We start from the raw sequence: 14,359 nt of genomic DNA on the forward strand, positions 1-14,359 counted from the left end.
TTCTACATAACTAAAATGGGCATGGATGACAAAGCCAAAATACACAGTGATCTAAATTTTAACCTTTTTCGCCATAGAATTATTTGACTACAATCCTATGGAGTTGCCTGCTTTCTTGAGCCTCTATTGTCCGTCTGCAGACAGGAGCTCTCAATTTGGAGACCCCCTGCTGACACTCGGGGCATTGTGCTCTTGCTGGTCCTAAACAAAATTAAGCAATGAACATGTTTTCAGATACGCACATTATACACTATGTACTGTAGATCAGGCATGTCAAACTTGCGACGTTGCGTGGCGTATCAAGACTTTTTCCCCCATTGCTGACAATGGGGTGGGTGCGGTTTTGGCATGATGCATCTGGCCCGTGGGCCGGCAGTTTGACATGCCTGCTATAGATAGTTGTCTGCTTATCACCGCAGTTGAGTCCAGAATTATAGTTGTAAGTCCAGACGTCGTTTGACGACCTGATTTTTCAACATTTCTTGCATCTGTCATTAAGCAAATCTGCTTTACCCAGTGACAATTTTTGCCAGAAGCTGGAAAAAACACCAAAATTTGCAGTCACATAACTGCAGTCACTGCTGACCGTCATGATGGGGTGTGCATCTAGCATCACTTTGAAATTGGGTCATCAGTACCTTTTGACAGGTCTGTCATGACGAGTTACTAATCAACTGGTCGTAAACTGAGAACTATCTGCAATAGAGAACCAAGCAATAACTGGCCTTGTATCTGATCCATTTCTGTGGCCACAAGAGGGCACAAAAAACATGTCGAAAATAGCTTTAAACACCTACCGTACTATACGTTGGTTTGAAAAAGTGGTCACCGGAACAAGTCTTGTTTGTACCTAGGGAACCATAAAATGCTGTGTATTTGCAGTGAACCGTTTGGAAACATCCTCCAATATTGTGGTAGTTGTAGCTGTTGTGGGGTATGCTAGGCAAGTTTGTCTAGATCTAGCCTGATGCATAAGCAGACCTAATTCTAGAATTTCAGAGAATGGTTTCCAACAGGTTTTACCTCTGCTTCCCACTGCTGCATTGCATTGGCTTGTTTTAGTTAGCACTGGAACTTCAAAACTGCAGTGCCTGGTTGATTACATGCCATTGAGTCATTGTTGATCCTTGACCAGATAGGATAAGTCAACATTCTCCATGATGACCTGGTCCTTCCGATCTTCCAGAGCTGCATTCATTTGGCATTGCAACCTTCATCTGTGCCCGGCTGATCATCCTTTTCTCTTTCCACGTCTCCTAGCATTAGAGCTCCAGAGAGCCAGGTCTTCACATAATGTGTCCTTGGTTGGATCATTGGAGCCTGCCCAGAGTGAAAACTCTAGGCCAACTTGTTGGATGACCGATTGGTTTGTTTTCTGGGCCGTCCAAAGTATTCTCAGAAGTCTTCTCTAACACCAAAGTTGGGCTGTCAGTACCCTTCCTAGTCTGCTTCTTCAAAAGTCCAACTCGCCGGATTCGTTTCCGTGGAAAATTGCTCACGAGAACGAGGTCGCTCTGACCTCGTTTCCAATTCTGCTTGGCGTCGAAGGACAATAAGCTTAATAGAGATGGCCGTCTTTGTGTCATTGTGTCGTGACTGAAATCTCCACCTCCAGGTTTCCTCTTTTCCCCTTCAGTGTCTTTATACTAAAATTTGGGCACAAGGGGCAGGTACGCTCCTTCAAAAGCACACCTCTCCATTTGCAAAACCTGCAGAAGTCTGGCAAACAGTTCTTCCCAAAAGGGCACAGATGCTTCTGTAGGGGGGTCGGCCTGAATCCCAAAGAGGACACAAAGTCGGCTTTGTTCAAAAGCGCACAAGTACATTCAAGCACAGGCAGTCCTCGGCTTACGACTATAGTTGAGCCCAAAATTTCCGTTGCTAAGTGTGACATTTGTTAAGTGAGCCTTAGCCCCATTTTACGACCTTTCTTGCCACCGTTGTTCAGTGAATTGCTGCAGTTGATAAGTCAGTAACAGCTGTTAAGTGAACCAAGCTTCCCTTTAACTTTGCTTGTCAGAAAGTTGTAAAGGGGGATCACGTGACACACACCCCCCCGGGACGCTGCGATCGTCATAAATATGAAGCAGTTGCCAGGGATCTGAATTTGGGTCACCTGACCATGGGGATGCTGCAACGGTCGTGTGAAAAATGGTCATAAGTCCCTTTTTTTAGTGCCGTTGTAACTCCTAAGGGTCACTAAACGCACTGTTGTAAGTCGGGGACTATCTGTAGAAGCTGGGTGGTGTTTGCCCCATGTGCATGGCTCCTCCACATCAGCTCTGCCCACGATGCTCAGTGGCCTTACAGGCCAGTTAGGATTTTTCTTCCCCGCACCTCGCTCTTCCGGTTCACGCGGTTCACGGCGTGCCTCCTGCAGAAGCCAGGCGGGCTCCTTTGCAGCTGTCCTGCTCCAGAAACGCTTCCTAAGCAGGCCGATCTGCAGTGGGGCCGAGGCTAAATTGGGAGCCAGTGCACCACAGCACCTTGGGCGTAAAGCTCGCCCAAGTCAGCAATTTTATCTTGGATGATTCATGCTTTTTCCAGCCGTGCCTTTCCTCTCTCCCTCCCTCCCTCCCTCCCGGGCTGCAGACACAGGTTCATCTGTTCAGGATTCTCCCCTTCAGGGGAAGTTCATAATTGTATGTGTGTGATAACAAGTCTTGAGTTACAGAAACGAAGGCGAAAACCAACCCCTTCCCTCACCTCCGGATTCTCCCTCTAGTGGCTTCTCACTGCTATGAAAGGTCCTCGTTCCACCCCCTCTTCTCCCTCCCCCTCCCCAGTGCAGGATCCCCTTGCTGTGTCATTTCTGAGCCGGTCCTTGGGAAGGGAAGGGTTAGGTTGAAGGAATCGACCATCCAAGCGGAGCCCAAGCAAGCATTACTGATGGGCAAGCCATGAACAGGGTTGGCATTAGCAAAAAAACGAGCGGTTAAACACAGGAAGTGGGCTGTGGACCACAGTGACGTCACGCAGCTGGTGGTGCTATTTTTATTCCCCTGGGTAAGTGTAAACTCGGAGTGAAAGGTAACAGGGAGGAGGGATTTGAAGGGATGGGAGATGGGGGATGAGGTGGAAGCAACAGGCCAGCTTTAGGCCAGCGGTTTGCTTGCCTGAGGGAGAAATTTGCACATGTCTGCAAGCATCTGGTAAGCAAGGAATGGAAGTCATCTGGATGCATCAGGAAATTAGGTTAGTGGATCTGCATCAAGACTCAAGTCAAAACTCAAGAAATCTTGGTTGAACCTTTGAAGAGTCTGCAAGTCTCCATCTTTACATGGCGAACAAGCTTGGGTTAGCAACCCAAACGTGCTTTTCCTAAAGGCAACTATGTTGGGTTTTTCCTTGAAAACATTTTGCTTCTCGTCCAAGAAGGCAAGACAAGAAGCAACGGATGGAAACTAACCAGGGAGAGAAGCAACCTAGAACTAAGGAGAAATTTCCTGACAGAACAGTTCACCAGTGGAACAGCTGGCCTCCAGAAATTGTGGATGCTCCATCACTGGAGGGTTATAAGAAGAGACTGGACAGCCATTGGTCTGGAATGCTTGAGCAGGGAGCTGGACTAGAAGACCTCTAAGGTCCCTTCCACCTCTGTTATTCTATTCAAGCTTCTTCAGAACTGAAGAATTGAGAGCGGAAGTGAAGAAGCTTCTTGGATGAGAAGCGAAACGTCTTCAAGGAAAAACAAAGTCCAGCTGCCTTTTGGAAAAGCACCTTTGGGGCAGCCACAACTGGAGGATTGAGAACCTCCACAGACAAGTGCCTGAGTAAGCGAGCACTTGGCCTACCAGTTAAGAGATAAGCAGCCCCACTTCAACAACGCCCGGACTTAATTCCCAGCTGCGGAAAATGTGCAACAAACCGATATGGAGGGAGACCACTATCTCAGTCTCTTTCCATTTTTTTTTATTTATGGCTTGTGGGTTTATGTGCCAACGTCTATCCCTGCGGACACCCATCACTATCCTGAATCCATCCACTTTGCAAACACTGCCCCCCCCTCCAACCGTCTAGTTTGAACTCTTTTTCTTTCTGCTAGAAAAGTGCAGGTCACGTTCCTAAGGTATATAATGCAGTTTACAAGGTTTGCCTCTATTCAGAGCTTTGGGAAAGGAGCTGCTCTTATTATAGTTGAGGACTCTCAGAAAGTGGCTCGGTGCCTCATTTTTCTCCACCCCCTCTTGGGTGCAGGTCAAAAGTTTAGCCATTAAAAAGCACACACACAGTGCATACACCACACCACAGTATTTTTGGCTGCGTTTGCCACCATCCCCAGAGGTTTGCATTCATAATAAATATAAATATAGAGTTCTACGGGCTCACAGCTGGTGCAGAAGTCAAAGTTGAATGGGTTTGCAGTCCAGAGGAACCTGAGGTTGCAAGTGGAAAGCACACGGCAACAAGTAATTGCCCCGGGTCTGCTTCAGGATGCCTTTGTTTTCGGATTCATGCTTTCCCCTCCAAGTAAGTATGCAATTGGCAGGTTTTTTAAATGATGGGATGAAGAAAGATCTTTTTGCCCTTAAACAGACCCAGCGGAAGAAATAATTTTCTGGCTCTTACCTTTAAAAACTGCTTAGTAGGACTGGAAGAAAAGTGAAATTTAATTTCCACAATCCATTTCTGTATCCAACAGGTCCTTTCATAATTGTGTTCATCGTATTGCTCATCCATAGCTGAAGTGACATTGTGAAAATGGACTATCCCCATTGTTACGTTGGCGCAGAGATGGGATGACAGCGCGGGAAGAACTTCTCCGTAGCCAAGGGGAAAATACAAAAGTCACTGTGTATTTAAGTCTGCCTTTCCCCCTATAAGTAGATAGAGCCGAAGCTTAGTTGGGCCCTAAACATATTAGTATTTCATTTAAGCTCGATAAATCTTACACAGATGAGCTTGTGACAAAATAAAAATGTTAATTTTTCAATTACTATAAAATTCTTCCTTATCATTTGAAAGCTACTTTGGTATCGTGGGGAAGGTGCTGGCCTAAAAACTAGGAGACGGTGAGTTCTAGTCCCGCCTTAGGCCTGAAAGCCAGTTGGGTAACTTTGGGCCAATCACCAAGAGATTCTGAGTTCTAGTCCCGCCAAATATTTTTTGAAAAGGGGGGGAAATCTAATAATAAATTAGTATAATTTAAAATAAAGCACTAATAAACTTAATGGATCCACACTCTCCAAATATATTAAGCATCTTAGGAATTAAACCTTGAACTAGCAGAATATGTTATATTCTAGAAAGCTCTGAGGGAAATCTACCAGCAAACAGTGACTAACACAGGAAGAGACCTTTCCTATTCATTTTACAAAGTCGAGAGTAAACAAGGTAGCTGAAAGACAAGAGATCTGGCATTCAGATCACTATAACAGGTAAGAGATTAATGGTGTTCTCAGTATTATGCTCAGTCAGCCAGATGTTTAGACTGGACTTGCCAGTCTAATCCACTACTGAGTCCTTCCCAAGGACTCGGGGCAAGGAGTTCTAGTTTGATGGTATTCAGGATCCTGCCGCAGGATCAGTTGTTGCAAGCAAAGCTGCCTTTTGCAATTGACGGGGGTGATTTTTGTCAATGCCAGTGGGGTTCAAGTGATGCTCCAGATATTTTGGGATTGTACCCACTCTGGGTATTAGCCTGGCTTTCTTTTCCACTGCTATTTGCAGCTGTTTGTATTTTCTGTCTTCACCCTGTTTTATCTCTTCTGCTGTATTATTATTTATCTGTTCACAACAAGTCACAGCTGCCAGTTCTTTAGCTGGTGTTGGCCTTCACACCCATCCATTACCTAACTTTTAGCGTTTTAGCAAGTGGCATGTCTCTAATTGCAGTGAAAAGAGTTTCCAAAATCGCAAAAAGCAAGAGAGCCACACAACACAAATAACGTGCAACCCATCGTTGAAAAAGCATGTGCAGATAATTACACCGTTTCAAACAAACAAGCACCAAAGCCCATTCGCGTAGGTTGGGTTGGGGCGGAGGGGGAGGGATTGAAATTAGGTGAAACTGCACAGAAACATTCTTTGGTCTTAATTCACGTTAATCCCTCTGAGGCAAAGTCTGAATTCTTCCAGAGCAGGAAGATAACAGCCTAAACAGCCAGCAGGAAGTTGTTCCTTTGCTCAGTTTCATGTTTAGCTAAATAACATCTTCCTCTTTCTTTTCTTTTTTTTTTTTTTTTTTTTTTTTTTGTCTTTTTTTTTCCTCCCTCTGGTTTTGACGGCAGAAAGAAAAACAACTGGGCCGCTAGATCATCTTGAAAAAGGAAGTTGAAGAGCAGAGCAACCGGAGGCCGGCTCCTCGGTGGGTTTTACAGACGGAATAAAAGCCAGCCTTGCCTGACAGCAGAGCTCTTGAGTTTGGGATGAGAAATCAGGGCTGGTCAATAGAATTTGCAGACTCGTTTCTGGATAAGAGACATTCCTCACTTTTGCTGATCAGGAAAAAAAAAATCAGTTGCACAACCAGGCCTTAGCAAGCAGTTTCCCTTTTTCCTTCCAGTAGGTCTCTCTCCCAGCCCACAACATATCCCTGGAAGTGATGAGGAAAACTTCAGCAGCTGCTCCAAAAACTTAATTTTTCAGTGTTTCGCCCATTGCAAAGAAGATTGTGTCAACCACCAGGGTCTCAGCACCTTGGCAGCGTTGTGTGTGAAGCAGTTTGCTGGTCTCTTGACAAGATTAGCAGCTTTTGACTTTAGGTCAGGGTTTCTCGACCTCAGCCTCTTTTAAAAGGTGTGGACTTTGACTCCCAGAATTCCCCCTCCACTCAGGAATTCTGGGACTTGGTGTCCACCAGTCTTAAGGTACAGGGGGAGTTGCCCTCCAAGCATGCCCAGAGTCAGGGACACCAAGCTGAGTGAGGAGAAAGGCTGGTCTGTACGCAAGAGAGACTCCAACTGGTAACCTGGGAAAAGAGGCCAAAAGAGGTGTGTCCCACTGCCATTACACATTACAAGAGTGCCATTGCCACAACTGAGCCCAACATTTCTCTTGCTAAGCAAGACTGTTGTTGAGTTTTGCCCCATTTTACGACCTTTCTTGCTACAGTTGTTAAGTGAATCCCTGCAGTAACTGAATCTAGCTTCCCCTCCAACTTTGCTTGTCAGAAGGTCGCAAAAGGGACACAGCAACCATAGTAAGGGTGAAAAACAGCCATAAGTCACTTTTTAGAGTGCCGCTGAAAGTCTCAATGGTCACTAAACAAACGGTTGTAATTTGAGGATTACCTCCACAAGGTTTTGCTGGCCCTGTAATGAAACACCTTCCTTCTCAACGGCCTCGTGGCCTTTTTGAGTAGCCGGGCAGAAGGACCCAACCGCCTCATCCCCACTTTCCATGCCTGGGCCAAGAAGCAGAACCCCATCATTAAAAGTTGCAGTGGGAAAACCTCTTGACGAATCTCGCTCCAGGACGTGCAGCCCAGTCGCCGTCCACCACAACACCACAAGCCGAGACAGACAGAGGCTCCCTCAGAAAGTCCATCCATCATCTGGTGGGTTTATTCCAGCCTCCGTAATGTGTCAACTCAGCCATCCTGCGGTGGTGGATCTCACACGCTTGGGGGCTCCGGGCTGGGAGACCCCGTGGCTGTTTCTCTCTGGAGCGGAAGGGAGGGGGTCTAAAAAGGCAGCCAAGGACCACCCCATCACTTGCCTCCTGTCCTTGCCAGGCCTTCAGACGTTGTGGGTGCTTCATCGTTGGAGGTGGTTAAGAAGAGGCTGGACAGCCACTTGTCTGAAATGAGATAGGGACCCCTGCTTGAGAAGGGGGCTGGACTAGAAGACCTCCAAGGTCCCTTCCAGCTCTATTCTTATTATGGATAGGATAGAATAGAATATCTTTATTGTCATTGTGTAACTCACAATGAAATTAAGTGCTGTCAACAGTGCACGCTACACTATTATGTGGAGAGAACACACACAACAACAGACCCCAAATACCAAGGAAGGTTCTCTGGGGTTTCTGCTCTTCTGAATGTTTGACTCTTCTTACAAGAGCAAAAGGACTGAGCCTCTCTTGAGAGTGTATAAAGACAGCCAATACCACGACCTGAATCCCATCCTGTGGGGTCAAAAGGGCCTGGATCCCGCAAATTAGACCCTTTGAGGTCCCTTGGTTGAATAAGTTTTGCCCTATGGCTCTGTACAGGCAGTCCCTGACTTACAACAATTCCTTTAGTGAAAGTTCAAAGTTACAGCGGCACTGAAAAAAGGACCGTTTCTTCACACTTGTGACTGTTGCAGCATCCCTGTGATCACGTGATCGAAATTTGCATGCCTGGAAGTTGATTCACATTTATGACTGTTACAGTGTCCCGGGCTCACGTGATCCTCTTTTGTGACCTTCAGTCAATGGGGAAGCTAGATTCACTTGAACAACCGTGTTCCTAACTGAACAGCAGTGATTCCCTTAATTGTGGCAAAACTCAACAAATGTCTCGCTTAGCAAGAGAAACGTTGGGCTCAGTTGTGCTCATGAGTCAAGGACTACCTACGATCCGAGCATTTTGAGGGGCCTTCCTGGCTCTGTCCACTTGGGCGCTCTGCTTAATGCTCACAGTGCAGACACGCATTTCCAGCTGCTTCGGCCATTAAAAGGAGGACTTAGAATAGAATAAGAACTTTATTGTCACTTTGAGCGTACACTAACCGGCATACATTAAAATGAAATTTCGTTGCATTCAGCTCTCAAAGGGTCACCGCCTCCGATCTACACCATAAATATGACCAAAATACATACATACATACATAATTATGCCTATACCTACATATATTATACAACACAGAGAAACAACAGTCTAGTTCAGGTGATATATATATATGTGCATGGCGAGAACAACGAATCTTGATTTACTCCCCAATCAAAATCCTCTGGAGGCTCCCTTGAAAAAAGGCCATTCTTTAAAGCTCTTCCTCACCGACCACCCTCTGCTGACTGCCCCCCCTGGATGGGAGTTGTCCTCCAGCACATCTGCAGCAAACAGCTGTATCCGATGTTCTGCAGGGGGAGAGACGCCCCGCGAGGCGGAGGGGCAGGAGGGGGTCGGCAGGGGCCACGGAGGCAGCCGCACGCGGGACTTGGAGGGCAGGCGCGGGCGCCTTTTTTGACCTCCCCGCGGTGATGGGCCAGGAAATCCGGACTTTGATTTTGTCCGGACTGGGCGAGGCTGGCCCCGACCCCGCACCTTCCGCCCCGGCTTCCCTTCCTCGGCCGGCCCGGGGGCTTCGCAAGGGCCTCCCTCCAGTCGAGACCGTCTTTTGCGGGACCTGCCAGGAGTCTTTGGGGAAATCTCTGCGCTCAGCGCGACCGCCCCGCCAGGGAAGGCTCCGGCGCTTCCCTGCCCGCAGCGCCCCGCGCAGCCCCGCGCAAACTTCCCCGCGCCGGCCCAGCCCCCCCCTCCTCCTCCTCCGACCCCCCCGCGCAGGGCCCGCCGCGCGCCCCTCCCGGCCCCGCCCCCAGGCCTGGGCGGTGCCTGCCCGCCGCCGCCCCCCCTCCCAGCAGCCTTTGCACGCGCTACAATGAAATTTGCAAAGTTTTTTCGATTTCGGCGCCATTTTCGAGTGGACTCGGAGGTGAGGAGGGAGGGCGGGGAAAAGAAGGGCGCCCCGGGCCGGGGGGGCCGCGGGGGGAGCCTCAAAAATCGCCAAAAAATCCCTAAAAATCCCCCCGGCCCGGAGCGGCCGCGGGAGAGGCGCGGGAAGGCCGGGCGGGCGCGGGAGCAGCGGCTGGGCGGGAGAGGGGGGAGGGGGGCGGGAGAGGGGGAGGAGGAGGCGGCGCGCGGGGGGGCGAGCACCGGCCGGCCCCCCTGCTCCCCCCGCGGAGCTACGGGGGGGGGCGCTCCTCACCGGGCCAAGCAGCCGCCCGAAGCGGGGGGTCGCCTGGAGACCTCCTTCCCCCGCCCGCCCGTCAAAGTGGCCAAACTTTTTTGGCGGCGCGGGAGGGGCGGCGGGGGAGCCTGAGGGGCCTGCTTTCTGCGCGGGGGGGCCGCGGAGTCCGCGGAGGGAGGGAGGGAGGGGAAGCCCCCCCCTCGGCCACTGCCACGGGCGGGGGGGGGCGGCGCTACCCTGCCCCGCGGGCGGGACCCGGCCCCGCATCTCCCCCCGCCCCCCCGCAGGGAGGGCCGGCGCCGCCACCCTCGCCCCCCCCGCGCCGCCTTCTCTCCGTCTCCGCTTCCTCCGCCAGTTACTTTTTAGCTAAATATGGATACAGCGAGGAAGCGGCCGGGCAGTCGCGCCGGCGGAGCCCATCCGCGCCCGGCAGCGCCTGCGGGGCTCGGAGCGGGGGGGAGGCGGCGAGCCGCGGCCGGCGGGGTGGGTCGCCTCGGCCCGGCCGCCCCTTCCCAGCCCGCCGCTCCCTCGGGGGAGGCTCCCGGGGTCCTTCCCGGAGAAAAACGCGCGTGGCGGAGGGAAGGGAAGGGGGCGAAGCTTTCGAGGACCGGGGGGGGGTCCCTCGCAGTTTGCAACCGCAGCGCCCCCCCCCCGCGGAAAAGGAGGGAGGGAGGGAAGGGTGGGGGAAGAGCTCGGGCAGGGCAGGGGCGGCGAAAGTGACAGGGGCCAAAGCCGGGGAGGTCGGGGGGACTTGAAGCGCCCCCCCGCTTCTTTCTATCTTGAGTTCCCTTCGTCCCCCCCCCCCCAGGAAGGCTGCAACCCCGGCGGACGTGGGCCGGGAGGGCAAGAGTTAAACTGATGCACCGCTGAATTTTTTCCTCCAAGGGAAATCAATTGCAGAAAAAAAAAAAAGACTTTTCCCCCCCCGTCAAAAAAACCCAAAAACACAGTTTCTACCGAGCAAAAGTGCTTGCCAAAAAAAAAAGACAATTTTCAATTGCCTTCCGAGAGAGAGAGAGAGAGAGAGAGAGAGAGAGAGAGAAGATGGTTTCATTTCACTTTTTAAGTATTAAAAATGTTTTTTTTTCTTTTTTCTTTAAAAAAGCTTTTGAAATATAAAATACAAAGGTTTTTTTGCCGGCCCTTGTCTGGGAGATAAATTGATTGGAGTAAGTGGTTTGAATTCAAAGTGGCCTGTTTCCAGTGGAAACGTAGAAAATTTGTTTTTGGATTTTATAAGAGTTGTATTAAAAATTTTGAAAGGCACAGAAACAATAAATTCAATTTTTTCATATAAAAGTCCATTAGTCTTAAAAAATACACAGCATATAAATGACTAATTTTTATAGAGTGTAAGTCTTTTTTAAAAAATAAACAATTTTAGAAATTATTTTGCCCAATATTATACTTTATATTACTACAGTTTTTTATTTTACAACAATTGATTGAAATGTAATTTAAGAAACTGATTAAAATAATGGTATTATGAACTAGTATAAACAAGTTAGTTTTTAAATTACAGAATTAACTTAAAAAATATTTGTTTATCCCTTAAGAAACCTAATTTAGATTTTTTTAAATTGTTCCTGTATATTTTTAAAAAAATTGCAAAAAGTTCAGTTATATACTTTCAAACATTCTTATTCAATAATTGGTGTTTGTTTTTTTTTTACAAAAAAAACGTACTGTGCAGGAAATTTGCAAGATATCCAATTTAATCTAAAATTTTCTAACAGTTTGACTTTTTTATATACATAAAATCAATACAACTCTTGCATTTTGCTATACCTTTTTTGCTGGTATTTTAATACAGGAAATGTAAAGAGTAAAAGGACAGAGGAACTTCTACAAAATAAGCTGAGTGCAAGAATATAATATGGGTGGTGATAAAAACTGTACGTTCTCTTCTTTTAATCATATCCATGCAGCAGCTAGAAAATTTTGAGGGGTTGCGGAGGAATTTTTTTTTCTCCTCTCTGTGCAGACCTTTAAAAAAATGCACACAAAAACAGAGCAAAAGGGGGAAAAAAATCTTGTGTAACCGTGGCAGGAACAACCCTCAAAGTTTAGAGTCAGTAATTGTCTAATTCTGCAGTGGTGTGCTGGGTGGGGTAGAAAACCTGCCTTTTTGAAATCCTAAGTCATAACGTTTCTGCTAGAAAAGTGCGCAAAACGGGCGACAGATCTTAAGAAGATAATTTGTTGTGTGTGTGTGTGTGTTTGTGTGCTTGTGTGCCCGCGCTCACAAGCAGGTCCTATTAAATGGATGCTGATTCTGGTTAGATTTTCTACTTCCCCACCGTCTTGGTTTGAACAAATGGTGTTTTTAAGAGTTTGTTTTTTAAGTCTGTAATGCAGTCTTTACACCTAGAGGAGGCGACACTAAGTCAAACGGAAAACCTCCAGGGAATTAAAATACTGGTCTTCGTCAGCACTTTTGAGGGAAAACTTTTACTGGCATTCTAACGTACAGTATGTGGAGCCTTCCCTTCCCTTGTGCTCCATTTAAAAGAAGCAATAAAACTTAGTTGCACAAAGTGGGAGACTGCAAGTTCTTGCAAAAGTTTAAGAGCTGTGCAATAAGATGGTTAGGCTAAGAGGAGAGTTTGGAGATCCGTTATCAATATGTTAATCCTGGTTAGTTTCCAAATCACTTTTATAAGAGGATAAAAATGGGGGAAGGAACACGTGTGATTTAGACACCGTGATGATGAATTAAAAAGAGGATGCACTTTGGAAAACAATCTGTATTTTAAAAATTATCATTTGTGGAAGTTTGGTTTCAGTGTTTAAGCTGATGCTAGTTGAAAACATAGTGGGATATTGTTTATTTATGTTTATTTCTGAAGGTGCTAACTTGCCTTAAGCTATTTTGAAACAATATAGCAAGGTGATTGTTTTAAATTTCACTGAGGATAGATACCAAGTGTGTGTTGGCTTCTAATTTTTTCTATTTCTGGTTGTAGGTCTGGCAAATAATATCAAGAGACTTTTTTTTTCAAAAAGAGGGTGACTTGGGTAAGTCCACTCAAAATTAATAATTCTTTATTTACTCCGCACTTTTCACATATGATTGTGGAGGTGTAAAAATGTTCATTCTTTGTACAGGGAAGAAATAGGAAAGATGAAATATTTCATGGATAGAATTATTTTTTAAAAAAGTCATGCTGATATAGACAACTAGGGCACAATTCAGCACCAGGAAGTCGTTGTGCCCTTACACAATTAGTAGGTTTTCTCTTGGGAAGAGTTTTGCCCAGTTTCTATCACCCCAACTCATGATGTGGATGTTTTTTTTCAGCATTGTGTGGGCCACTGCAGTTCGAAAATAATGTTTGTGGCTTAGCACACAGTGCAGACTTGTGGTTAATTCATTAAGCCTATTTAAGTAAACCAGGCTTCACATGTGTGAATCCACTGTGTAGGTGTGCATATCTGCATCTCTAAAATATGGTTAGATTTCCAAAAATTAGAAACACAAGTGTTGTGAATCTTCATTGAAATGTCGCTTAATCCAGCAAGAATCTTTTTATAACAATCATCCATACCTTAAAATGTGATGAAATGAGATGCAGGCTATGTTGGTTTCAGTTTATTCATTATCTATGTGGTTCTCTCTTTGCTTATTGCAAATAAACTCACAAGCCACAAAGTTCTCAAAGCTCAAGTTTCGCTCTGCTACAAAAGGAGTTATTAAAATGTTAGTTGGACGAGGGTTTGCAAGTAGGATGTGATAACTTTGAAAGTCCTTTGGCTTCCATCAAACGTCTTTCTAGATGGTTATTGTAGGCTTTTTGCTACATCAATGTCTCCCAAACTTTGGTGATTTTAAGATGGGTGGACTGCCAGAATTCTGGGAGCTGAAATCCATCCACCTTAAAACCACCAATCTTGAAAAACGCTGTGCTACAAAGTTGCCCCAAGTGCTCCTCTTTGCTTGAGGAACTGGTCAGCAGCCGAAGTGTTGTGGCTCAGCTGAAGATCCAAGGCTTCCATAACTGTGAAAATAATCTGGATTTAACCCTATTCTGTTTCCACAGATGACTTTTCTTCAACTCTTCAGTTGACTTTCTTTGGGTTTTCTGTTTTAATTTCAGCATGGGTTCTGCACATTAGCTGAACCTCAACGATGGAGGAGGAAGACTTTGGACAGACATTTTGGGTATGTTGTTGTTTCCCTTTACTAGATTGACGGAGGGGGAAGGGAGGAAGGCCGGCATTGTCCAGTTTATTACTTTGTCCAGTTTATTACTTTGTCCGTGGAGGTAAAAGAATGTGCCGGCCTGCAATTTGATGACTACAGCTTCAGTAAAAGTCTGGTCTACATTACTGTTAGTAATGTCCTCCTTGCTACAGCCAGAACATTGTCCCTTTTTTCACGTAGGATTCTCCCCTACTTCCTACATTGGTTGAGTGTAGTAGCCACAATGAAGTTGAGTCTCTACAGAGTCTCTTTCTTAGCAGTCCATAACCCTGGTTACCGTTCATTTTCAATCTAGTCCAACAGCTTCAAAATGCCGTTGATG

At 46.7% G+C, this 14,359-nt stretch overlaps 2 long non-coding RNA genes across 6 annotated transcripts in view; both read left to right on the forward strand.

The window, feature by feature from the left end:
- Positions 1-2,732: 2,732 nt before the first annotated feature.
- On the forward strand, positions 2,733-6,409 carry LOC120313122. The gene is made up of 3 exons (XR_005558062.1): positions 2,733-3,006; positions 4,643-5,378; positions 6,231-6,409. It is a non-coding gene; the product is annotated as an uncharacterized LOC120313122 (long non-coding RNA).
- Positions 6,410-9,482: 3,073 nt separating this feature from the next.
- Positions 9,483-14,359, forward strand: part of LOC120313182 — a 28,302-nt gene continuing 23,425 nt past the window's right edge. For 2 of the 5 annotated variants that reach the window (XR_005558078.1, XR_005558080.1), the window contains exons 1-3: positions 9,483-9,578; positions 12,800-12,851; positions 13,931-13,995. This is a non-coding gene — a long non-coding RNA (uncharacterized LOC120313182). Of the gene's footprint in view, positions 9,579-11,646; positions 11,729-12,799; positions 12,852-13,873; positions 13,996-14,359 lie in introns of all 5 variants that reach the window. The other 3 variants (XR_005558082.1, XR_005558079.1, XR_005558081.1) reach the window with 3 other exon arrangements.

This window comes from Crotalus tigris, unplaced genomic scaffold (assembly GCF_016545835.1).
Source record: "Crotalus tigris isolate CLP2741 ecotype Arizona unplaced genomic scaffold, ASM1654583v1 scf7180000018585.330925593:3314079, whole genome shotgun sequence".
In the NCBI taxonomy this organism is placed as follows: domain Eukaryota; kingdom Metazoa; phylum Chordata; class Lepidosauria; order Squamata; family Viperidae; genus Crotalus; species Crotalus tigris.